Genomic DNA, 25611 nt, shown 5'->3' on the forward strand with positions numbered 1-25611 from the left:
GTCTGTAAGAGAAGATTTTTTTTTTAATGTACACAAAACTGTACATAAAATACAATGTGTGCGGGAAGGAAGAGGTGGAGGTTAAAGGGCATGATGGAGAGGGTGGCTGCTGATGTGGGTGACATGAGGCCGATGCTATGCCCTCCAGTATCTACTGGCATGCTTCCTTTTCCTTCCGTTTTATTTGTAGAAGGAAAATATAAACAAACCTCTCTATTCCCTCCTCCATGCTGGATACAATCCAAACCTTCTTGGTTCAGCTGCATTGGTGGGGGATATGATTGAGTTACTCAACTGCATCATTGTCCCCAATGGGTCTATTCAGGTCTGTGCCAGCACTTTCACTAGTCCAGTTGGCCAAAGGGGGCATGTCGAGGACAGAAAGGAAGCAGAGGAGATAAGTGGTGCTGCTCTCACAGATATCCGCATCCTGCCCTCCCCCAACACATTTCCAGCTGGCCCCAATCCCTACCTGATAACCCCCCTTCCTGCCTATAGCCCATGCCTCCCAGCAATTTATCAGCACCAGTACTGGCTGGGTGCTATGTGGGTGTGCATGCAGGGTTGTTGCCACCCATTCATGCTGGTGGCCCCCTTTACTGTGCAACTTCTGCAGCGGTGAGCACATGCTGGGTTGCAGTACATATAGTTCATATTGGAAATCGTATATCTTTCCCAGCTGGTTTGAAATCTTTCCTTCTGGACATGGAAGACAATTGTAACAGCAAAATTGCTTCCCTTCTATTTTGGTCTTACTATAGCCAGGAAGGCAGAGGTTGTTGCAAAGAGATAGCGGCCGGGCCTGTTCATAAAGGAAAGAGGAGAGTGGTTTGATTCTTTAAAAGCTTTTTTGGGAATTTGTAAGTATCTGGTAGGTTCACAATAAACCTTGGGTTGCTGCTGACCTTGAATAATAGAAGCGTTTTCAGAAAGTTCAGAAGTTCAGTGTACATACATATATATACATACATACGAATAGATTGTATGTATATTCTCTCTCTCTCTCTCTCTCACACACACACACACACACACACACACACACACCATGCACTTTACTTTATGTAATAGTTTTGTAGTGCAATCTGACCCACCCAATTAGTGTCCTCCATTACATTTATTTCAGGCATAGTTTTGACAGCACCTGAGTAACAGCGCACACTGGAAAACAAAATGGTCACACCATCAACAGTCCATCAGGCCTACCTGATTAAACCAGTTGGGCCACAAAATGATATCCTCGTGGATTTTGAGCACTTTCTCTGTGTTTGCTTGTGGTTCCATGGATCCATCGTTGACTCTCTGAAAGGACTGGTTTGGGAAGGTCACCTAGTTGAGATTATCAAAGCCAAAACAAGTTCTCCATGTTGGTCAAAGGACATTTTTTCCCCAACACTGTTGTTAAAGGATATGCTTCTCAGAAAATCATGGAGCTTAGGAGAGAAAGGGAGAATAAATTCTTGCAAATCACAGACATTCTTAATAATAAATATTACTAATAAACCGTAATTAAACCGTAAAGAACAGGCAAATCTCCTCTCTCAGAGGAACAGTCTGGGGACAACTTGAAACACTTTCTACACCTTCAATGACTGATTCAGTACAGCACAGATCTCATCCTGACAACCCTCTTCCACCAACAGCAATGCATATATGTGTGACATACAAGGCAGGGAACACAAGAGCATTTGAAATCCCCCCTAGAAGGTCAACGGTCCAGCTAGTCTGGCATCCTGTTTCTCACAGCGTCCAGCACAAATCCTCTGAGCAATTAAAAAGTGACCATAGGATGGGCAAAGATGAGCGTTCACAGAGTGTTCGAGGGGTGTGTAAGAGGAATCAGTGACGGTGCTGTGTGAGCTTATAATACCTATTATGCTCCTCATGTGGAAAGTCGGTCAACTGGTAGTACATTAGAAGACAGGAAAATCACAGCACCTGATGAGAGTGTGGATAGACCGCTCTTTGCACAGTGACGGACAGTCAAAATGTGATCTTAGGCTCATTTCTACAAATACGATGACTGCTTTGGCGCTTATCGGGTCAAGTTATTACCTGCCACGGCTGGTGATTGGAAAATGTGCTTCTCGCATAACTCATCATTGTTCTGTGTTTGAAATGGGATGAGTACATGGAATGCAAAGCATGTGCCACAGCACAGACAGCATTGTAGACGCTGTAGCTGTGGCCGGTCATGCTCGTTTCAAACACAGACCCAGGCAGAGTCTCCAGCTCCTCCTCTCCAGTGCAGATCTCCCTGCTCTCCTACTCTGCTACAGAGCTGGGGAATGCACAGGCAAAAGCCTCTTCCCAGAATTCCCTGATGAAGCCATCTTCTTTGTGCAAGGTGGGCTTTCTCTTCCGAAGGAACGACTGGAATCCAAACACCTGCTTTGAGTGGATGGCAAAAGACAGAGCGCCATGGAGGAAGTCGAGACTCCAACTGTTTTGGAAGGGAAATGAGGTGAAGTCCATCTGAGCTGTCAGAATACAGACTTTCGATGTCATTTTTCTATTCTGAAATTCAAATGCCTGAGGCACCATCCTGAGTATCATCATGGTGTGAATTTCTCCATGTACGAGCACAACATTGGCACTGCTCTTCCAAACAACTCGTACTGTTTTAAACCCTTCCTCCACCATATCACTGACTTGACTCATACTCGTCAAAGATGGGAATTTTTCTTCGAAGTCAAAGCAAATGCCAGCATGGGAAAATATGGGAAGCACATCGCCGATGAATACAGAGAATTATCATCAATATAAACCACCCCAATCCATGTCCAGCTGAAATGAAGCAGTAACTGGAGAATCCCCCTGTATTGCTGGTCCCCACTTGGAAACATCTGATGAAGAAACGGAATTTGTGCTTCATTACTCATCTCTGGAGCAGAGCCGTATATGAGCTGAAAACAATTGGAAAGAAGAATTAAGAAGATATGTCGATAGATATGATGTGAATAGAGTTCAAGTTCCATCACCTGTGGGTCTATCCAGCAACATGATGTTTCTGTCTCATGGAGAGTCATCTCTCTCTCTCTCTCTGAGAGGGAAGTATTCTCTCTCTGACCAAACTGAGATTTGCCCTGAGGATTATCGTTACCTGCCTTGGGTTGCTTTTATAGCAAAAGATGAGAATATGTATTTTTTGCAATAAGAACATATTTACAAATGAATTAAAAATGTCTTTGTTCTTATGATCTAATGAAATGGGGCTGCTTCTCCTCAAGTTGAGACTGAATATATCTGAAAACAGGCAAGTCCATACTGAGGCATGGAGGCTTGGAAATCTGCATAATGCACTGTAATTCACACTAAAATAAAACCTTTTCATCTGCTGAATCTGACTGAAGGCATGCTTGCCCCAGGAGTTGTTCAGCGTTCATGCCATCGAAAGATCTCGTAGCTATCCGCTTTTCCCAATGCCATCTGTTAATTTGAAAGTAATAGGATATAAATATCTAAACGGATGTATTTTTTTTATCTGACATGTGCAAATTCTTAACTGTCACATGAAAGGAAGATGAAATTCAATGATTACAATTGTCAGAAGTAAAATCTATTTGGATTGTTCCTTCCAAATTTTGTTTAGTTTGAAATGTGCTGGAACTAAGAAACTTGCTGCCCAATCCTATCCCCCACCATTGGCACTGATGCCCCAGCACCAACAGAGTGTGTTCAGTATCCAGTGATAGGCAGCTGTATAAGGCAGCCAGCAGGACCGGGGCTACCAAATCAACAATGGGTCTCTACCAGTCCAAGGAGAGATAGGGGGCAGAGTGGAGTGAGAAAGAAGGGGCGCCCTCCCCCATCCTCCCCCAAACTCTCCCTCCCCGCTCAGGTCATGCATCTGCTGCCAACTGACCAGCACTGGACGAGGCTTCAGCTGCCTCCTTGAAATGCTGGTTCCATTAGCATAAGACCTCAGTAGGATTGGGGCCAAACACAAGCGCAATGGGACAAAACAGAAAACTCTGCATTCCAAAAGATCCAGCAGTTAAGACTGTCTGAGACGGCACCACTTGCCCAAGGGGCCATGCGTTATACATTAGAATGCACTTTTAGTCAGTAAATAAAATATCCCCTGCAAAATGAAACCCAGCATGTCACACAGAACGCTCACCTCGTGTTTCACCTATAATTCCTATCTATTGCTTTCATGGAAGGTGATGGAGGTGGCTGTGCTATTTTAAACATTCAAACATGAAGCTGCTAAATTGAACAGTATTGTCCTGTAAAAGGTGGGAAAGGAAAACTGAATGTCTATGCCAGGGGTGTCAAAATAAGGCCTGCGGACTGGCTGTGGTGCTTGGAAGCTGAGCTGTGCTGAGGTGTTCCTGCTGAAAAGCCAGGCTGCATGGAAATTGGGTTATCCCATATCTTGAAAAGATCAATATTCGTGTATTTTCTCTTCTGTCATTTGTGGCTAATGGGTTCCTAAGTGAGAAAAATATGCTGATTTCTGACCATGACCTGCTTCATGTCATCATTTCCTGCTTAACAAAATCACTTCTGGCCCTCAGCAGGTGCCATGAATGCTATTTGACCTGCTGCATGAAAGAAATTGGACACCCCTGGTCTATGCTGTCTTTCAAAATGGAGTCAGTGTAACACAGAAGTGAACTGGGAGAAGGTAGAAATGTTCTCATGCTGACTATGAATAGAAACCAGGAAATACTCAGAACGGAATTCCTTTCAGAGGTCTGGACAAAGCAATCCTATCCAGACATTCCTGGGCCTGAGCCCCATTGAACATAGAAACATTCATTACAAAATACATTTGCATGGTATCGAGATGCAAAATATTCTGTACTTTAACTTTTTAACTGGCATTCAGTTCTGCGTTCCACCTTCAGGATGCATCTCTTTGTGCATCAAATTACATCTAAAAGTCAAAACACATGTGACTGGTTTGCTAACCATGAATGCTTCCTGTACAAATCTTACTTGTGGCATCTTGTAGATACAAAGGATGTTTGCCATGTGGAGACAGACGTTAGAATTAGGTCCTCCAATGACAGCTGCTGGAAGGTTCTCAGCATCACACCTATAGTTAGGAGTAAATCTGTCTCTGCTGGAGAGAAGTTCCATTGAGGCACGAAAGAACCACTTTGGACGGAAATGGCTATCATAGATATGGAAGCCCAGGGTGAGGTTGGGTAGGATGTGGGGATTGGCATTGATCTCCTTTACCGCAAATTCCAAAGCTGGGATGTGCTGGTAGATCTGAGTCATCAACCTGCAAATAATGTAATAAACAGCATTCTAGTTTTAATGTCTTTTTCTAAATTTGAACGCAATCTATATGATATTGTGTTGCTATGGTCTGTGTACCAGGGAAGAGAGAGAATACATGAGCGCATCATCCTGGACGTTCCACCTTCATGTACTCCAGCCCATCTCCTGGCTGTCCTATGGAAACTACAAGTCGAAGTGTTTACATACATGTCACTGCAATATACATCTTATCTTATTATTTTTATATCTTGGCCTTGAGTTTTGGGGTTTTATTGCCTCCTACCTCAATGCAGGCTATAGTTTGTACTATGTAACTGTCAAATCTTTGGACTGCAGCAAGATTGTAGCAGTCAGAGGAAGGATGTTCTTGGTGGTGCCGATTCCCAAATGTGACATTGGATGAATTACAATCAGCCCCCTTACAGAAGACCTGCTTCCAGGGCTTGAAGATCTAATGTGATAGAATGGTCAGTTTCCATTACTCTTGGATATCCTTCGTAAGCATTTTTTTTTTTAAAGATAGGGAATATTATTTCTGCCTAACCTTTCCTATCAGGTGCAGAATATATTGAAAGAGCAAATAATTCACAATCGATTGACTATGTACTATTCATGAATATGTTCAGATCATTCTGCACCTACAAATATAATTTTGATTGAATTCTTGAATGTCACAATTCCATTTTCACCTGGGAGGACATTTTTAGATAGAACGAAAGATTGCTATGCTACAGACACAATTGGGGGGAGCAGGATTCTACAAAACAATCTGTTTCCAAGGGGCTGCTATACCATGCACATCGAGGCTTGAATCCTATGGAACACAGGAGAAAATAAGGTGCATTTTTTTATGGTTTCATATGCACTTCTTCATGTGGAAAATAGTGTACATGAATTTGACATGTGACAATTTGTTGACAAACATGTTGCCCAAGTAGAAAGGCAAACCAGAATTTCATTTGATTTATGCAAGAATCTTCCACTGTTACTTTTGCTTGTGCAAGCCACCTTCCCTGAATGGAATGATAACCTGAGATTAAAATTTTTAATACGGGGAAAAAAGCTTAAAACAGATCCCAATATCTAGTCTTGCACTAAAGCAAAAAAAATAAAATAAAAAACTAAAAAAAGGATCTGGATAATCAAAACAGTGTCAGCACCAGCACTTTTACCAAACGCCCGGAAGCAAAGTGGAGATATTTCATCCTATTGTTGCAATGGAATTCAATGGGGAAAATGTCACATCATTTTTAAGGTATCCATTATGGTCACAAAACATAGTTACACTAATCGACACAAACTAAACCTGATCAGTGGGTAAATACAGGTTTCAAGAATTCTACATTCCACAGATGTGAAATCCCAACAAATTTCAATGGATTGGACAAGGTTAGCATAAAAACCAGAATCTTCCTTACATGAGCTCATCCAAGAGTTCCTGAGATGGGGTTTCTTCAAAAGTTATTGTATCTGAAAATCTGTAGATCTGAGAGACAATACCAGCGATGATGAGGTCTCCTGCCCAATAATATTGGTGAGAAATGGGAAGAGGGTCACTGATGGGACATTTATCAACAGGAACAGTGATCCTCACATGAGGCATGAAAAGTGCCAAGACTATAAACACAAGCATCTCACAGGGAAATGTGTCTTTGAGACAATCTTCCATCGTCTCCATGCTGACGTTCTGGTGCTTCCGAAGCTCATATCGATCACAATCTTCTCTGCCGGTTCAGGTACCAGACTGTACCCTTTAAAGAATCACCTGTCTGGTGTACAGAGCCCTGACTCTCCAGCCCCTTCTCGGAATAATGCAGGGGATATTAATCACATCCTTTAGTGTTGTTTTGTGGTGTTGCAAGTGGCTGCTGAAATTCCCCAAGGATGTGAAGAAGCAGAAGTCATTAGGGATAATTTAACAATGAAAGGGGTGACAATCACATGCTTGGAGCTGACATTTCTCTGGGACATTGCATCAGAAAACACGCTGGTCACGTCTTCTCAAACATCTTCTGCTGACCTCCTTAGGGAAGAGCAAAAAGTGTGAAATGAAGTAAGGAGAATGGCATTTTAATTACAGATTGAGTCTTGTTATTTGTGAGGGCTTCAGAACTCACATGGATGGCAAAAATGGTGTTGAATCAAATCCATTTGAAAAACAACGTTCCTTGGCTAGGTGATTTAAAAACAGCCTTGCTGACCTTTGTGGTGTAAGAGTCCTTAGGCCAACAATCCATCCATCAATCTCTCTCCAGGTGCTTAGAAAGGCTTCACTTTAAGCCAGAGACCCCTCCCTTCAACCACAGCAAAGTGATTATCTTTATTTCACATGTTCAGGGGGAAGGGAGGGGTCGATTGCCTTGAAGTGAAGCTGTTCTAAGTGCCTGGAGAGAGACTGATTGATGGATAGTCAAGCGACTTCCCACTCTCACATTAATGAGGCTATTGTTAAACAACTCTTTTTCTTTAATTTAAAGGGCCCCTCTCATTGTGTTGAGATAAAACCACGGGTGAATAAACCATGGATATACCTCTATCTTAAAGAAAAAATCTCTCTCTCTCTCTCTCTCTCTCTCTCTCTCTCTCTCTCTCTCTCTCTCTCTGTATATATATATATATATATATATATATATATATCCCAAACAAAAGCAGGCCTTTGGAACTGCAACAGAAGGCATCTATCTCCGGAACAGACGGAAAGCTCTTCAACCTCTCCAGACTGAGAGCAAAGTTCAAAGTCCAGCTGAAATGTCTGCGTGACTTCCTCTTTGCCGACGATACAGCTGTCACTACCCACTCTGCCAAAGATCTCCAGCAGCTCATGGATCTTTTTAGCAAGGCCTGCCAAGATTTTGGACTGACGATCAGCCTTAAGAAAACACAGGTCATGGTTCAGGATGTGGACTCACCTCCCTGCATTACAATCTCTGCGCATGAACTGGACGTTGTCCATGACTTTGTGTACCTTGGCTCAACGATCTCCGACACTCTTTCTCTCAATATTGAGCTAAACAAGCGCATCGGTAAAGCAGCTACCACCTTTTCCAGACTCACAAAGAGAGTCTGGTCCAACAAGAAGCTGACGGAACATACCAAGATCCAGGTCTACAGAGTTTGTGTCCTGAGTAAACTTCTGTACTTCAGCGAGTCATGGACTCTTTGCTCACAACAGGAGAGGAAACAGAGTGCTTTCCACATGCGCTGCCTCCGACGCATTCTCGGCATCACCTGGCAGGACAAAGTTCCAAACAACACAGTCCTGGAACGTGCTGGAATCCCTAGCATGTATTCACTGCTGAAACAAAGATGCCTGCGTTAGCTCGGTCATGTTCTGAGAATGGATGATGGGCGGATCCCAAAGGATCTCCTCTATGGAGAACTCGTGCAAGGAAAGCTCCCTACAGGTAGACCACAGCTGCGATACAAGGACATCTGCAAGAGGGATCTGAAGGCCTTAGGAGTGACCTCAACAAGTGGGAAACCCTGGCCTCTGAGCGGCCCGCTTGGAGGCAGGCTGTGCAGCATGGCCTTTCCCAGTTTGAAGAGACACGTGGCCAACAGTCTAAGGCAAAGAGGCAAAGAAGGAAGGCCCATAGCCAGGGAGACAGACCAGGGACAGACTGCACTATATATATTTAAGTGAGCATAGTGTTTTCCTCAAGATTGAACCGGGAAACTTCCTCTGCAGGGAATAATCAAGATTTTTGTACTATGTATTTTCAGCTTCATAGGTCTGCATTTTTGTTTCAAATGATTAGCTGGTGTGCTTCAAGGTGTCTGCTCCTCTGATGACCACATATGAGTGGCGAGAGGGGGCACATGTGCACATTCCCTTGAAAGAAAGAGCATGAATGACAGCCAGGACATGGTGGGAATGGCCGAGCTCAAACCTTTCTGCATCTCAATCAATAGATCTTGAATATGATTATTTTTTGCATTTGTAATATTTATATCACATTCTTCCCATACACAAGGGTGCCTAAAAACATAGCTTTAAAAAAAACTATAAATTTTAATCAGAATAAATATACAAAATCATGGAGTTTAAAAAAGATTAAAAGAACCAACAACCTAAAACTAGAGGACAATCAGGAAATTCAGTGCAGCGTCAAAGGCATTCCCAATGAAAGAACAGAATTTTCTTCACCCAACTAAGAACAGGCAGTGACTTGGACAACCAGGCTAATCTCGGGAGTGAGTTTCACTGCCAATGGTGCTCCACTGAGAGGCTCTGGGCATGTCCCTACGAGCGACACCTCTTTCAATGAAAGCATGCCAAGCGTGCTCCCAATTTCAGTACATGGGCAAGTTCATTTGGTAGAAGGTAGTCCATCAAATATTCAGGACCCCACTTTAACTACTAGGACAGGAAATCTAAATTGAATCTCGAAAGACAGTAGGAGCCAAAGAAGTGAATAAACATCAGCACAATGTAGCCAGAGCAATGGAGAATCTCAAGGGAGAATCCAAGGGAGAATCTTGGCTGCTACATTATGCCCCACCAGCAGGTTCTGTATCATCTTCAGAGGCAGCCCCCTGTAGAGTGCATTACAAGAAACCAAAGTCAGTGTTGCTAAGCTGTAGATGACAGTAGCCAGATCTAGACTTTTTCGGAATGGACACAGTTTTTGCCCCAGGTGAAGTGCAGGGAAAGCACACCTATCTACAGAGGCAACTTTTCAAGGGCTTCCAAAGTAAGGACCAATTTTTCTGGCCCCACATGAACCCCCAAGCATTCTTTTACCGGAGGTAATGGGAGATGTATCAAATGCACAGATAGCATATGCAAATTCTTGTTGATTTTGGGAAAGGACTTGCTCTATCAAGTCCTCAATGGATGACCAAGATGAATGGGAGCATGTGGAACTGTCTGGTTTATATTCTGAACCTCACCCCTTGAACAGTGACTGAGGACAGAAAGCTTGAGCTTTACAGAGGCAAGAAAGGAAGCAATTCTACCTTTTTATATCCAAAGCACCTTCAGTACAATGTTGTGTCATCATACAGTGTTCTAGTGAGTCTCTGGCAGAAGAAATGAATCTACCAACCAGCATCCACAAGCACTAGTGATGGAGGTACATTTCCTGGTCACTCCAGAGAAGGTAAAGTTGGAAAGGCTGATGTGAAACAGTTCTGAAAGATGTAATGATCTGTAGATTTTTTTGCTACCTGGACAACCTAGAAAATAGTTTTCTATTCATTTGAACAGATGCATGCCTTGCCTTTCTCTATATAACTTGAAGCTGCTCACAATAATAAAATAGAAGGAAACAGGGAGAAAATGAAATATATAAACAATATCAACATAAAACAAAACATGGTCCAATAAGGCAAGCTTGAAATGGACGAGCCCTCACTGAAATTCTGGAAGGGTTTGGCCCCACTGTACCTCCCATGAGAGGGAGTTCTGCAAGGAGGGGGCCACCACAGAGAAGGCCCACTCAGGCTTCACTGAAACCACACCGCAGACGGCAGTGACATACACAAGGTCCCTTTTCCTCTTGGATCAACCTGTTATGCTGAGAAGCACTAGGAAATCTATTATGCAAGCTTCTGAAAGAAACGTCACTGTATCTTCTGTAACCCTCAGAAGATACTTGAAACGGGATATGTGGGGACATCCCCCAGCCTCAAGATGTGAGGGGAGCTGGGCTTTCTGAGGTCTGCAGAGGTCTTACGCGACTGCTCGTGGCTGCTGCAGGCCTCAGAATGACCAAAAAGGCCAAAAACCCAACATCCAGTTTTACGTTTTTACATTTAAAACATCACTTCCAGTTTTATGTTAAATTTTTATGTTTTATGTAAAAGTTTTGTGTTAAAACTGGAAGTTGTGATTTGGCCCTTTTCTGCATCTGTGGCATGTAGCTTCTGAGGGCCTCAGAAGACTCTCCAGAGGTAAGTGGGCCCTCGCTAATTCGATCCATGATTAAGTGAATTTGCAGCTATGTAATTCACAGCTATGAAGGCCACGTTTATTTCAGAAATATTTTATGAGATGGCGTTGAACCAGCGTTAACATAAGAGTGTTTTTAATGTGTTATTCTCATAAGTTGCACCCTTTTGTTCAGTTCAGGCCTCACCACAATAATGTAGCATTTGGGTAAAAAGATACAAAATAGTAGGCCAAAACTGGATACTAGGATAGAGAAGATCTCCACAGCCACCATATACTTCCCCTTGGTGCTCAGGTAAGAGGGAACAAAGGACAACCACACACTGCAAAAGACCAGCATGCTGAAGGTGATGAACTTGGCTTCGTTGAAACTGTCCGGCAACTTCCTGGCTAGAAAGGCCACAGAGAAGCTGACAAGGGAGAGGACACCCAAGTAGCCCAACACAGAGTAAAACATGAGAGGTGACCCTTCGTTACATTTCAGTACAATTTCTTTAGCAAATGAGTGCATGTCCAAATCTGGGAATGGGGGAGAGGTTGCTAACCACACAGTACAAAGAGTGGCTTGAAGAAGGGTGCAGGGAAGGACAATGAAGGTTGACAGTCCTTTCCCCACCCACGTCCTCATCCTGGATCCTGGCTTGGTGGCCACGAATGCCAAAACAACCGTGATGGTCTTGGCCAACACACAAGAAACAGCCATTGAGAAGATGATACCAAAAGTCGTTTGTTGGAAAAGGCATGATAACTTTTGTGGCTGGCCAATGAAGAGAAACACGGAAAGGAAGCAGAGCAGGAGGGAGGTGAGAAGAGTGTAAGTGAGTTTCCGGTTGTTGGCTTTGACGATGGGAGTGTCCTGGTGCTTCATGAAGATCCCAAGCACCCAAGCAGTGATGAAGGACAAGGAAAGAGCACAAGTAGACAAAGAGATCCCCAAAGGTTCTTCATAAGATAAGAAGATGATATGTTTTGGAAGACATGAATCCTGGTCCTTGTTGGGGTACTGATCTTCTGGACATTGAACACAGTCATCCATGTCTGCAAGAGAAGATTTTTTTTTAATGTACACAAAACTGTACATAAAATACAATATGTATGGGGAGGAATGGGTGGATGTTAAGGGGCGTGACAGAGGTAGGAGGGGGTGGCTGCTAGTGTGGGTGATATCAGCCAGATGCTGTGCCCTTCAGTATCGGTTTCTCGGTTCAGCTGCATTGGCGGGGTGGGGATACGACTGGGCTGTGAAACTGTATCATTGTCCCCAGTGAGTCTATTCAGATCTGTGCCAGCTCGTTCACAAGTCCAGTTGTCCAGAGGGGGCATGTCGAGGCCAGAAAGGAAGCAGAGGAGATAAGTGGTGCTGCTCTCACTAATATCCCCCTCCTGCCCTCCCCCAACACATTTCCACCTGGCCCCAATCCCTACTTGATAACCCCCCTTCTGCCCATGGTCCATGTTTGCCCAAAACCTATCAGCGCCAGTGTTGGCTGGGTGCTATGTTGTTGCCACCCATTCATGCTGGTGGCCCCCTTTAATGTGCAACTTCTGCAGCAGTGAGTGCATGCTGGATTGCAGTACGTATAGCTCATACTGGGCATAATATCTTACCCAGCTGGTTTGAAATCTTTCCTTCTGGACACAGAAGACAATCGTAACAGCAAAATTGCTTCCCTTCTATTTTGGTCTTACTATAGCCAGGAAGGCAGAGGTCATTGCAAAGAGATAGGGGCCGGGCCTGTTCATAAAGGAAAGAGGAGAGGTTTAACTTCAGAAAAGGTGTTTTGGGAATTTGTAAGTAACAGCTAGGTTTGCAATAAACTGGGTTGCTGTGTTTATGTAAATGTAAACTGGGTTTATATATGTAGAGAGAGAGAAAGAGAGACAGAGAGAGAGAGAGAGAGAGAGAGAGAGAGAGTTCTCATTAGTGGGCCAGCAACCTTCAACGAGTCAAAGGGTAGCCACCAGGAGGAAGCCTCACATGTTTGAGATATTGAGGAGCCCTCGCTATCACCCAGCCCCATAGACCGCTTCCTGCGAGGACCTTCTCCCCAAACTAAATTCCTCCCACCCAGAGCTACCGTTATATGTGCCCACTATTAGCTATTAGCAGCATGCAATTTACTTTATGGAACAGTCCCGTTGTGCAATCTGACCCACCTAACTGGTGTCCTCCATCACATTTATTTCAGGCAGAGCTTTGACAGCACCTGAATAACAGTGCACACTGGAAAACAAAATGGTCACACCGTCAACAGTCCATTGGGCCTACCTGGTTAAACCGCTTGGGCCACACAATGTCATCCTCATGAATTTTGAGCACATTCTCTGTGTTTGCTTGTGGTTCCATGGATCCAACGTTGACTCTCTGAAAGGACTGGTTTGGGAAAGTCACCCAGTTGAGAATATCAAAGCCAAAACAAGTTCTCCATGTTGGTCAAAGGACATTTTTCCCCCAACACTGTTGTTAAAGGATATGCTTCTCAGAAAATCATGGAGCTTAGGTCAGAGTGGGAGAATAAAAGCTTGCATTCATAGACATTCTTAACAATAAATATTACTAATAAACCGTAGGGTGATGGCTGCTTTGAAATGCTTCATAGTGGCTAACTGCATCAAAACACGTGTAGTTATAATTAGCAGGCATAGAATTAGAAAAAGAAGAGCAAAGAACTTTGTACCCTAGAAGGAAAATGAATGAAGAAACTGAGAGCAAAGCATGACACAGGACTAGTGACAGAACATGGAGGAACAGGCAAATCTCCTCTCTCAGTGGAACTGTCTAGGGACAACTTGCAACACTTCCTACACCTTCAATGAGTATGATTCAGTACTGCACATGTGTCAACCCGACAACCCTCTTCCACCAACAGCAATGCATATACGTGTGACATACAAGGCAGGGAACACAAGAGCATTTGAAGTCCCCCCTAGGAGAAGGACAATGGTCCAGCTAGTCTGGCATCCTGTTTCTCACAGCATCCAGCCCAAATCCTCTGAGCAATTCAAAAGTGACCTTAGGATGGGCAAAGATGAGTGTTTGAGGGGTGTGGAAGTGGCCTCAGTGACTGTGCTGTATGAGCTTATCATACATTTACTTACAGGTTTCCTTACACACAGTAGTGGCACCAGGGCATCCGCTCACCTTTCACTGGGCAGAATGGCTGTGCTCTATGATGTCTCTTTGGAACATCAGTGGCACCAGGCATCTCCCCACCTTTCGCAGGGGTGGAACTGCTGTGCTCTATGGTGTGTCATGCATTGTGTTCTCTCTGGAACATGAGTTCCAGTGGCGCAGTAGGTCCATAGGCTTGGGTTGTTACTGTTACTTAAGCATGAATAGGATTTCAGCCTAACACCACAAGCCTATGCACGTCTGCCCAGAAGTGAGTCCCATTACAATCAGTGTTATGTTACATTCAACAGCGAGCTGTGTGTGAATATGATTGGAGACAGGCAGCTCAAACTTAGGCTGCCCTTCATAGGCAGTGTATCGCAGCCCCAGTGCCATGGGTGGGTGTTGAAAACATGTAAGACAAGTTTGTGCCTCCCAGAGAGGAAGCAGCACTGGCGTGGAGGCCTATATGGTTCCATCAACACTGCAGATTGACCACAGCCACTACTGTGAGCAGATGAGAGGCATGTGGAGGCCTGTGGGAGGATGGAAGAAGCCTGTCTAGGTGGGGGAGGGGGAGGAAAGGGTGGAAGAGGGACCAAACTGGGTCTTTTCCACCAAATCCCAACAGTGTTGGGGCTCACGATTTAGCTGGTGCAGACCAAAGAAGACCCATTGTGCAGACTGCAGCTTTACTTAGCGGAAGGGGACGAATGTCCTTCCCCCAAGGAGTCCTCCAGCCAGTTTGGATCCAGCGCAAGATCCATCAGTAGCCATTTGGAGCTGCCGCACTGTGCTGGAGAGGACTGGGCCCTAAATTTTTAGATTTTGGGCAGAACAAGGGAGACCAACTCCAGATTTATTGATTCATAGAATGTCAGGTTCCATGAAGCTTATTTCTTCCCATTTGCTGCCAGTTGACGGACTTTGCACATGAAGAGCTTACTAAGAATCAAATATTTAATTCATTTCTGTTGAGTAGAAGTGAACATTGTCTGCTGTTGTTTGCTTTGGGAACCTTATATTAGTGGGGGAAGGCGAAATATTTGTGCCCTTTCCCCCACTAATACAAGGTTGCCAAAGCAGACAACATTCACTTCTGCTCAACAGAAATGAAATAATTATGCTCTTCATGTGCAAAGTCGGTCAACTGTCAGTAAATTGGAAGATATAAATATCATGGAACCTGATGCCAATGTGGAGACACAGCTCTTTGCACAGGGAAGGGCAATCAAATTGTGACCTTAGGCTCAGTTGTAGAAAAATGAAGACTGCTTTGGCATTTATCAGGTCAAGATATTACCTGCCACGGCTGATGATTGGGAAATGTGCTTCTCCCATGACTCATCATTCTTCTGTGTTTGACTTGGGATGAGTACATGGAATGCAAAGCATGTGCCACAGCATAGGCAGCATTGTAGACGCTATAGCTGTGGCTAGTAATGCTCGTTTCAAACACAGACCCAGGCAGAGTCTCCAGCTCCTCCTCTCCAGTGCAGATCTCCCTGCCCACCTTCTCTGCTACAGAGCCGGGAAATGAGCAGGCAAAAGCCTCTTCCCAGAATTCCTTGATGAAGCCATCTTCTTTGTGCAGGGTGGGCTTTCTCTTCTGAAGGGACGTCTGGAATCCAGACACCTGCTTTGAGTGGATGGCAAAAGACAGCGCGCCATGGAGGAAGTGGATGTCCCAACTTCTTTGGAAGGGAAATGAAGTGAAGTCCATCTGGGCTGTCAGAAGCCAGACTTTAGACATCATTTGTCTATTCTCAAATTCAAGAATATGAGGCATTATTCTTAGTATCATCACGGTTTGAATTTCCCCATGTACAAGCACAATGTTGGCACTGCTCCCCCAAACAACTTTGAGGGTTTCAAAACCTTCTCCCACCATATCAGTGACTTGACTCACGCTTGTCAAAGCTGGGAATCGTTCTACAAAGTCAAAGCAAATGCCATTCTGCGAAAATATGGGAAGCACATCGTCGATGAATCTCTCTGTATTATCATCAATATAACGCACCCCAATCCATGTCCAGCTGAAATGAAGCAGTAACTGGAGAATCCCCCTATATTGCTGGTCCCCACTTGGAAACATTCGATGGAGAAAAGGAATTTGTGCTTCGTTACTCATCTCTGGAGCAGAGCCGTATATGAGCTGAAAACAATTGGAAAGAAGAATTAAGAAGATCTCTCGATAGATATTATGTTGTGAATAGCGTTCAAGTTCCATCACCTGTGGGTCTATCCAGCACACATGATGTTTCTGTCTCATGGAGAGTCATCTCTCTCTCTCTCTCTCTCTCTCTCTCTCTCTCTCTCTCTCTCTCTCTCTGCTGTAAATGATGGCAATTTAAACTTGCTGCCCAATCCGATCCCCCACCATTGGCACTAATGCTCCAGTGCCAACAGAATGTGTGCAGTATCCAGTGATAGGCAGTTGTATATGACAGCCAGCAGGACCGGGGCTACCAAATCACCAATGGGTCTCTATCAGTCCAAGGAGAGAAAGGGGGCAGAGTGGAATGAGAAAGAAGGGGTGCCCCTCCCATCCTCCCCAAAACTCCCCATCCCCACCTAGGTCACCCATCTGCTGCCAACTGACCAACACATGTGAATGGTTTGCTAACCATTGATGCTTCCTGCACAAATCTTACCTGTGGCATCTTGTAAATACACAGGATGTTTGCCATGTGGAGACAGACATTAGAATTAGGTCCGCCAATGACAGCTGCCGGAAGATTCTCAGCATCACACTTGTAGTTAGGAGTAAATCTGCCCCTCCTGGAGAGAAGTTCCATTGAGGCATGAAAGGTCCACCTTGGACGGAAATGGCTGTTATAGATGTGGAAGCCAAGGGTGAGGTTGGGTAGGATGTGGGGATTTCCGTTGATCTCCTTTACTGCAAATTCCAAGGCTGGGATGTGCTGGTAGATCTGAGTCATCATCCTGCCATTAATGTAACAAACAGCATTATAGTGTTGATGCCTTTTTCTAAATTGAAACGGGATGCAATCTGGACAATGATACTCTGTTGCTAATGCTCCGTCTGCCAGGGAAGAGAGAAGAGACATGGGCACGTCATCCTGGACACTCCACCTCTATGAACTCCAGCCCATCTCCTGGCTGCTCTATGGAAACTACGAGTTGAAGTGTTTACATATACTTCACTGCAATGTGCATTATCTTATTATTGCTATAACGTGACTTTAAGAATTTCATGTGATGCTTTAGAATGCTTGGACTTTTGCAGTTATATGGCCTCCTACCTCAATGCAGGCTCTAGTTTGTAGTATCTAACTGTCAAATCTTTGGACTGAAGCAAGGGAGTAACAGTCCAAGGAAGGGTGTTCTTGGTGGTGCCCCCCCCACAAATGCAGCATTCCCTGTAGAATGAATTACAATCAGCCCCATCACTGAAGACCTGCTGGCAGGGCTTGAAGATCTAATGATGTGATAGCATGGTCAGTTTCCATTACTCTTGGATATCCTTTGTAGGCATTTTTAACAAAATTATAGAGAATATCATTTCTGTCTACCCTTTCATATCAGGTGCAGAATATAGTTCACAATGTATTGTGCTATTGATTAGAATGTAAAGAACGTTCTGTACCTACAAATATCATTTTGATTGAATTCTTGACTATAACAATTCCACTTTCGCCTGGGAGGATGTTTTTAGATAGGATGAAAGATTGCTTTACTACAGATGGTTTGGGGGAACAGAATTCTACAAAATCATTAGTTCCCCAGGGTCTGCTACACCATGCACATAGAGGCTTGAATCCTATTGAACACAGGAGAAAATAAGGTGCATTTTTTTCATTGTTCCATGTGCACTTCTTCAAGTGCGTGTGGTAGGTAGTGTACACAAATTTGATGTGTGACAACTTGTTGATAAACTTGTTGCCCAAGTAAAATGCCAAGCCAGAATTTAATGTAATTAGGATTTATTTATTCAATAATCTTTCACTATTACTTCCGCTTGTGCAAGCCACCCTCCCTGAACGGAGTGATAACCTGAGATACAACCTTTATAAACGGAAAAGAAAAAAAAAAACTGAAATCAGATCCCAAATATCTAGTCTTGAAAGGAAAAAAAAATAGTGTCTGCATAGTCAAAACAATGTCAGCACCAGCAGTTGTACCAAATGCCCGGAAACGAAGTAGAGAGACTTCATCCAATTGTTGTAATGGAATTCAATGGGCAAAATGTCACATCGTTTTGCTTGTATACTATATGTTCACAAAACATAGTTAACAGTAATTGACATAAACGAAACCCGATCAGTGGAGAAATACATAGTTTCAAGAATTCTACATTCCACACATCTGAAATCCCACCCAATTTCAATTGATTGAAATGGACTGCAGGAGAATAATTTCATCACTGAGACACGACAAGGCTAACATAAAAAAACAGAATCTCCCTTACATGAGCTCATCAAAGAGTTCCCGAGATGGAGTTTTTTCAAAAGTTATTGTGTTGGAAAATCTGTAGATCTGAGAGACAACAGCAGCAATGACGAGGTCTCCGGACCAATAATATTGGTGGAGAATGGGAAGAGGGTCACTGATGGGGCATTTACCAGCAGGAACACTGAGCCCCACCTGAGGCAGCAGAAATGCCAAGACTACAAACCTGACCATCTCACAGGAAAATGTGGCTTTGAGACACTATTTCCTCGGATCCCACACTGTCACGCAGAGGTGCCTCAGCTCTAGTGCCTCTTATGAATCACCATTCATTCCGCTGATTGAGATTTCAGATACTATAAAGAGTAATCTGTTGGATGGATAGAACTCAGCCTGTCTCTAGCAACATCTTAGAATGATCCAGGGGATATTGACAACATCCTTCTCTGTTGTTCTCTAATTGTGGGAGTGAATTTCCCTGAGGATGTGGAGAAGCAGTAGTTGGTGCTAATTTAATAATGAAAGGGGTGAAAATCACATTCTCAGAGCTGAATTTTCTTTGGGACATTGCATCAGAAAACATGCTGGTCAGGTCTTCACAAACGTTTTCTGCAGACCTTGGGGGGGGGGGGAAGAGCAAAAAGTGTGAAATAAACTAAGTAAGGAAAATGGCATTCAGAAAAGTTGTTTTTTTCCTTAAGTACAGGTTGAGTCTTATTATTTGCGAGGGTTCTGTTTCCAGAACTATAAACTGTACTTCCAGGAAATCAGAAGCACAGTTTCCGCTCCCATTGGGAGCCTCAGAGAGGCTTCTGCGGGGCCCTAATGCCTCAAGCCTGTGGCTTTTGCCCCGTTGGACCTTTTGGTAGGTTCGCAACTGGAAGGGAGGGGTCATTTGCCTTGAAGTGAAGCTGTTTGAAGTGCCTGGAGAGAGAATGATTGATGAATTGTTGGCTGGCTGCCCTCTCTCACATTATTGAGACTTTTTAAACAACTTTTTCCCTTTAATTTAAAGGGCACTTCTCATCATGTTGAGATAAAAACACATGTGAAAAATCCGTGGATAATTAAGTTATACCAATATCTTAAAGAAAAATCTCTGAAAAGAATTTTTTTAAAGGAGGATAGTGTTTGCACAAAATTGAACCAGGAAACTTCCTTTCTAATTAAGATGTCTGTACTGTGTTATTTCAGCTTCATAGGTCTGCATTTTTGTTTCAAATGATTAGCTGGTGTGCTTCAAGGTGTCTGCTCCTCTGATGACCACATGTGTGTGGGGAGGGAGGGCACATGTGCACATTCCCTTGAAATAAAGAGCATGAATGACAGCCAGGATATGCTGGGAATGGCAAAACACAAATCTTTCTGCATCTAAGTCAATAGATCTTGAAGGTGATTATTTTTTGCATTTGTAATGTTTATATCCCATTCTTCCCATCCACCAGGGTGCCTAAAAACATATCTTTAAAAAATACTGGGGGGGGGGGGGGGAGAAACTAAACATTTTAATAAGAATAAAAATACAAAATCAAGGAGTTTAAAAAAGCTTAAAAGAAACTAAAACTAGAAGACAATCAGGAATTCCAGTGGAGCATCAAAGGAATGCCCAATGAAAGAACAGAATTTTCTACACCCAACTAAAAGCAGGCAGTGACTTGGACAACCAGGCTAACCTCAGGAGTGAGTTTCACTGCCAACGGTGCTCCACGGAGGGGCTCTAGGCATGTCCCTACGAGCTACACCTCTTTCAATGAAAGCATGCTAAACATACTCCCAAATGCAGTATGTGGGCAAGTTCATATGATTGACGATAGTCCTTCAAATATTCAGGACCCCACATTAACTATTATGACAGGACATTTAAACTGGATCTGGAAAGATAGTGGGAGCCAGAGAAGTGAATAAACATCAGCATAATTCAGCCAGAGCAATGGAGAATCTCAAGGGAGAATCTTGGCTGCCACCTTATACCCCACCAGCAGGTTCTGGATCATCTTCAGGGGCAGCCTCATGCAGATTCATTACAAGAATCCAAACTCAGTGTTGCTAAGCTGTCAATGACAGTAGCCAGATCTGGACTTTTTAGGAATGCACAGTTTTTGCCCCAGCTGAAATGCAGGGAAAGCACACCTATCTACAGAGGCAACTTTTCAAGGGCTTCCAAAATGAGGTCCACTTTTTCTGGACCCACATGAACCCCCAAGCATTCTTTTACCAGGAGCATTGGGAGAAATATCAAATGCACATATAGCACATGCAAAGTCTTGTTGACCTTGGGAAACAGCATGCTCTATCAAGTCCTTGATGGATGACCCAGAGAAAGGGCACCCACGCGCCAACATCGGTCTTCTGAATAGCTCCCGCCTGGAAGCCAAGCCTGGCTGCCGTAGATGCGGCACCAACTCTAAATGAATGCAGGCCAAACTGGTCAGCTGACACTCCAAGCCTCTACAAGGCGGCATTACCAATTGCCCTGAACTGGTAAACAGTCTGGGGGGGAGGCACTCTGATGCTGAAACGACCCCTTCTCCTTGGGGTGTAACGCAGCGGTAGTCCACAGCCGTCTGCACCATACAGATATCCATGTTAATCGCTCTTGCAGGTGGGCCCGCTGCCCCTTCACTGGTCAGTCTTGGATACCCTAAGATAAAGAAACACGGTTAACACCAATTCGATCACCCCGCCGCAAGGCTCTGACCCGGGGGTGAGCTGGGAAACAGACAATACTTCACTAGGGCGAAAAGCCCCGAAAATAGCCCAGGCAAAAGCCTTAAACAACATCACATCATAACACAATGCACAATATAAACCAAAATCGGCACATAGACCCTGTAATAAACTCAGAGTGACAGGCTTTTGGGCATCCAGGAGTCCGGGACAGCTCCTCCTGATCACCACCAGCATTCACCGGACCCCAAATTAGAGTTTCTGCCAGCCCAGCCAGTGTCCTGGACTGAAAAGGAGCTGCTAGGTGGACTAAAATGGAATGTGCCGACCAATCCCTGTTCGTAAGTACAAATAGAAACTTCCTAAGCTGCAACACTGGTAAAGGCCAGCGTCTGCCAGACGCTGCTGCCTGCAAAATCAAAACTCCTGGATCTTCTTCCCATAACTGACCCCGGTAGTGGCTGCCAGGGCAGCCCAGATCATGTTCTGGGCAGTGCTGAGCCAAGGCTCCACAACCAGAGTGGCATGGGTTCTGAGTCCCGAAGAGCCTCCAGAGCCAGCTGCCTAGAACGCTCCTCGTGAAAATGAGAGAGAATGTGGGCAAATCTTTTTCAAACTCCGGGCACATGCTCTGCAGCAAAGGACATTAATTGATAAGCACTGAAGAGCAAATGCTCTTAACAAGCGCACCCCCCTGGGCAACTTGGAAGTTTGCCCGTTGATAATCCTCACTATTGCCTGGTTGTAAAACCAGAATCAAACGGAGGACTTAACAAACTCAAGGGCCCACACACGGACTGCCGCTGAGATGGAAAAAACTCAAGGAGTGTTAAATCTCTCTTGAGGCCCTCCTGAACCCCGTCCTATTGGCCAGCAAGCAGTGCACCAGCTGCCCCTAAAGTAAATTCTTCCACCAAACTCCATGTTCTCCAAATTGAAACACCATTAAACTGGTGAGAAGCTGGAGCCACAGGGCCATATTCCCCCCAAAGGGCTGACGTGACCTGTGCGCAGTGGGAAGACCTGCGCAGCCCGGCCATGCCTCACTCATGCGCCTCGAGAAGGCCCTACCTGGCGCCACAACCCGACAGTCGAAGTTGAGGTACCCAGCTAACACCTGTTGTTCCTTTGGGGTCAACTTTCCAGCCTCCCGGGCCTGCAAAGCACCAGACAGCCCGTGCAACTTAGCCTCTGTGCCCACTCCATTGATTAATGTTGTCCAACTCACTGCCAAGATACATAAGCCGAGTGGCGGGACCCTCGGTTTAGTCATGTGCCAGGAGAAGCCCCAACTGCACTAGAAAATAAAAGTTGTGAACAGCATTTTGAACATTGCCGCACCTGCCAGTCCCATGAATAATATCAGTAGATCATGGCGGTAGTGACCCACCCAGTCTGGAATTGGACCGCCCACTCCAGAAAGGTACTGCAATATTCAAAAATGGGCACAGAGTTGCACATCCCATCGACAGCGACCTGCCAGCATATGGGTGCCTTCGGCGGAAACCTAGGTGGCGAAATCATCCGGATGGACAAGCAACAGGAGGAAAGCTGACTCAATGTCCACCTTTGCAATAAAGCACCCATACCGCATGACCACAACTGCCCCACAGCCTGGTCCAATAAAATATACCAAACGGAACATAGGTCACTAGGGACGACATCGGACATGGAGCTAACCTCCGGGAAGGAAAGGTAGCAAATTAACCTAAACTCCCCTGGGGCTTACTGGACTATACCTGGGGGAGACCCTCAGGTTACCAATAGGCGGGGTTGAAAAGGGGCTCCACCACCCTGCCTGCTATCAATGCCCTAGCAATCATTTCCAGACTGCATGCTCCAAAACTTGAACTGAATGCCAATTCTCGGCCAGCACAGGCTCAACAGGCCTGGCTGCCGGAATTCGAAAAACCACCCAAGAAAACCCCTCTACCATGCACCACCGCAACTCAGACCAGGTTAAAAAACGCAACCAGGTACATAACTTTGGCGACTCAATCGTTGTTGGCCCCCTTGCTATTGGGGGAAGGGAAAGAGTGAGAGCAGCCCATGCGGCCACACCCAACCTGCTACCCAACACCCCATCTGTGCCCCCCACTTGGGACAGGCTTATAGTGGGTGTTCGCCCCACACAATCAGCATGTATACAGAAAGAGCAGTTGTTCCTTCTGCACCTTCTTGAGGCATTGAAATTCAAGCACGATCACAGGTTCTGAACCCACGGGGCACCTTTGGGTGCCTCGCTGGGTTCCGACCCATTCCCGGCTATAAGATGACCACTGTCTGAGCGAGCACCGCACGCCAGCCTAGTGGGGATGACTAACTGTGACCACAATTCCCATCGTGGGACATGCCCATCCAATGCTGGATCGTGTGCTGCGCAACTGAAAATGGTGGACCAAGCCATGCCAGTATAGTCCCTGAATGCCCTGTGCACTAAATCCAAAAACTTGAACAGGACAGGGGCCCGGAGGGGGTACATCTGGAGCAGCACAGAGGCGTAAATGACAAAGCCATTCGGCCAATTAGCCCAGCTCTTGTCAATTTTCTGCTTTCTAACCATCACCAGAGACCCTTACCGACTCCCCCAACTTTGGAACGAGTTCTGGCTCGATCTGCAGCAGACGAAACATGTCAACATATTTGCCCCCTCCAGAGCTTTTCTTTGGCTGCTAGAGCCAGAATGACTGCCCAGAGGGAACACAGCGTCTCCGAAGACACCAGGCGGTGCTCTGCCCGATCCACACAGCCCCCCAACTGCATCCCGGGGATGGCCAAAGGGGGGCAACAAGTGCCCCGTGGGGGGAAGCAGCTAAGCCCGGCGCCCCAGGTGCCCAAAACCAGAAGCAGGGGAACACCCGAAACTGCAACGCCAGTGCCGCTGGAGCAACCCCACCTTGGGCTCCGCTGGTACGAGCCCCTGGATAGTATGGGTTAACTGCCCCCACACTACGACCAGGGGCCACCACTGCGAAGCGAGGGAGGCAGAGGGTGCTGCAAAGCCCTTCCACTCATCCCAAACCACCCCTATGCTGCTTACATCTTGCGGTAAATCCCCAAGGCGCCTGATACACCACTACACGCCTTTCAGAACTACCAGCGTGGTGCCTGTAATTCCAACCTCAGGCGTGTGGACTCTATGAGCGGAAGGCTCTGGATCATTAACACTGCCTTGGCCCCCCACACGCTTTCTGGAGGACAAAGCTCACTAAGTTTGGCCACACTTTCCTGGTAGATCTGCGCAGCGAGCAACTGCACCAATACCCCACCCGCTCCACCCCTCCCGTTTCATCAGAGGGCTTTCTCTCTTCCAGGGCATCAAAGTGTGCTAACAGAGCTCTCTGCTCACTGAACTCTTCCTCCCCTCAGAAGAAGAAACTGGAGGGGAAGGAGGGGTGCAGGTCTCTTGGGGGTTTTCCCGCCTCGCTTTCGACTTGTCTGTTCCCATAGTGTGCTAAAATTCACTGGAGGATACAGTGCCTGCAGTCACAGAAAGTAGGGGAGGGGGCACATGCCCTGACTCCCAAACGTTCCCATGTCGCCTGCTCTCCTCAGCGGGACCCTTAGGTGGGCGGAGGGACACCCGTCAGCCCAGCAAGGCTCACTCCACGCTCACGCGCCCCACACGCCGACGCCCTCCATTGGGGGATCGTCGACCGCCTTGCCGCCTCTGCCTCGCCATCCAAGGCCACCTTCTGCTTGCCGCTGCAGCCCGTCGACGGGGGCTGGAGGCTCTGCAGCCTCGCACCCGCTTGCTCTGGCTCGCCCTTGTTTCCCTGGGTGCTGCGCCCTGCCGCTGGCGAGGCCGAGAGCCTGCTCTGTTCGCTCCCTCCGAGGACATGTCTGCCCTCGTTGCCGGCCAGGAGCGAACAGAGCCCAGCCGGAGTGCGCGCTCCAGGCTGGCGCTCTAGCCCCGTCTCCCCCAGCCGCGATAATCAATCGTGGCAAAGCCTCAGCCTGGTGGCACGAGGCGGGGAGGGGGGTAGTCGGCCACTGGCGCCAAATTGGGGCCAAAGGCATTTTTAGGTGTTTATGTTTAAAATGTCTGAGGTCTGCAGAGGTCTTACGCGACTGCTCGTGGCTACTGCAGGCCTCAGAATGACCGAAAAGGCCAAAAACCCAAACTTCTAGTTTTACGTTTTTACATTTAAAACGTCACTTCCAATTTTATGCAAAATTTTTATGTTTTATGTAAAAGTTTTGTGTTAAAACTGGAAGTTGTGATTTGGTCTTTTTCTGCAGCTGTGGCATGTAGCCTCTGAGGGCCTCAGAAGACTCTCCAGAGGTAAGG

At 45.7% G+C, this 25611-nt stretch overlaps 1 pseudogene; it reads right to left on the reverse strand.

The window, feature by feature from the left end:
- Window positions 1–11264: 11264 nt before the first annotated feature.
- Window positions 11265–23953, reverse strand: LOC136653765 (vomeronasal type-2 receptor 26-like; annotated as a pseudogene).
- Between the last annotated feature and the right edge of the window lie 1658 nt (window positions 23954–25611).

This window comes from Tiliqua scincoides, chromosome 5 (assembly GCF_035046505.1).
Source record: "Tiliqua scincoides isolate rTilSci1 chromosome 5, rTilSci1.hap2, whole genome shotgun sequence".
Classification (NCBI taxonomy): Eukaryota; Metazoa; Chordata; class Lepidosauria; order Squamata; family Scincidae; genus Tiliqua; species Tiliqua scincoides.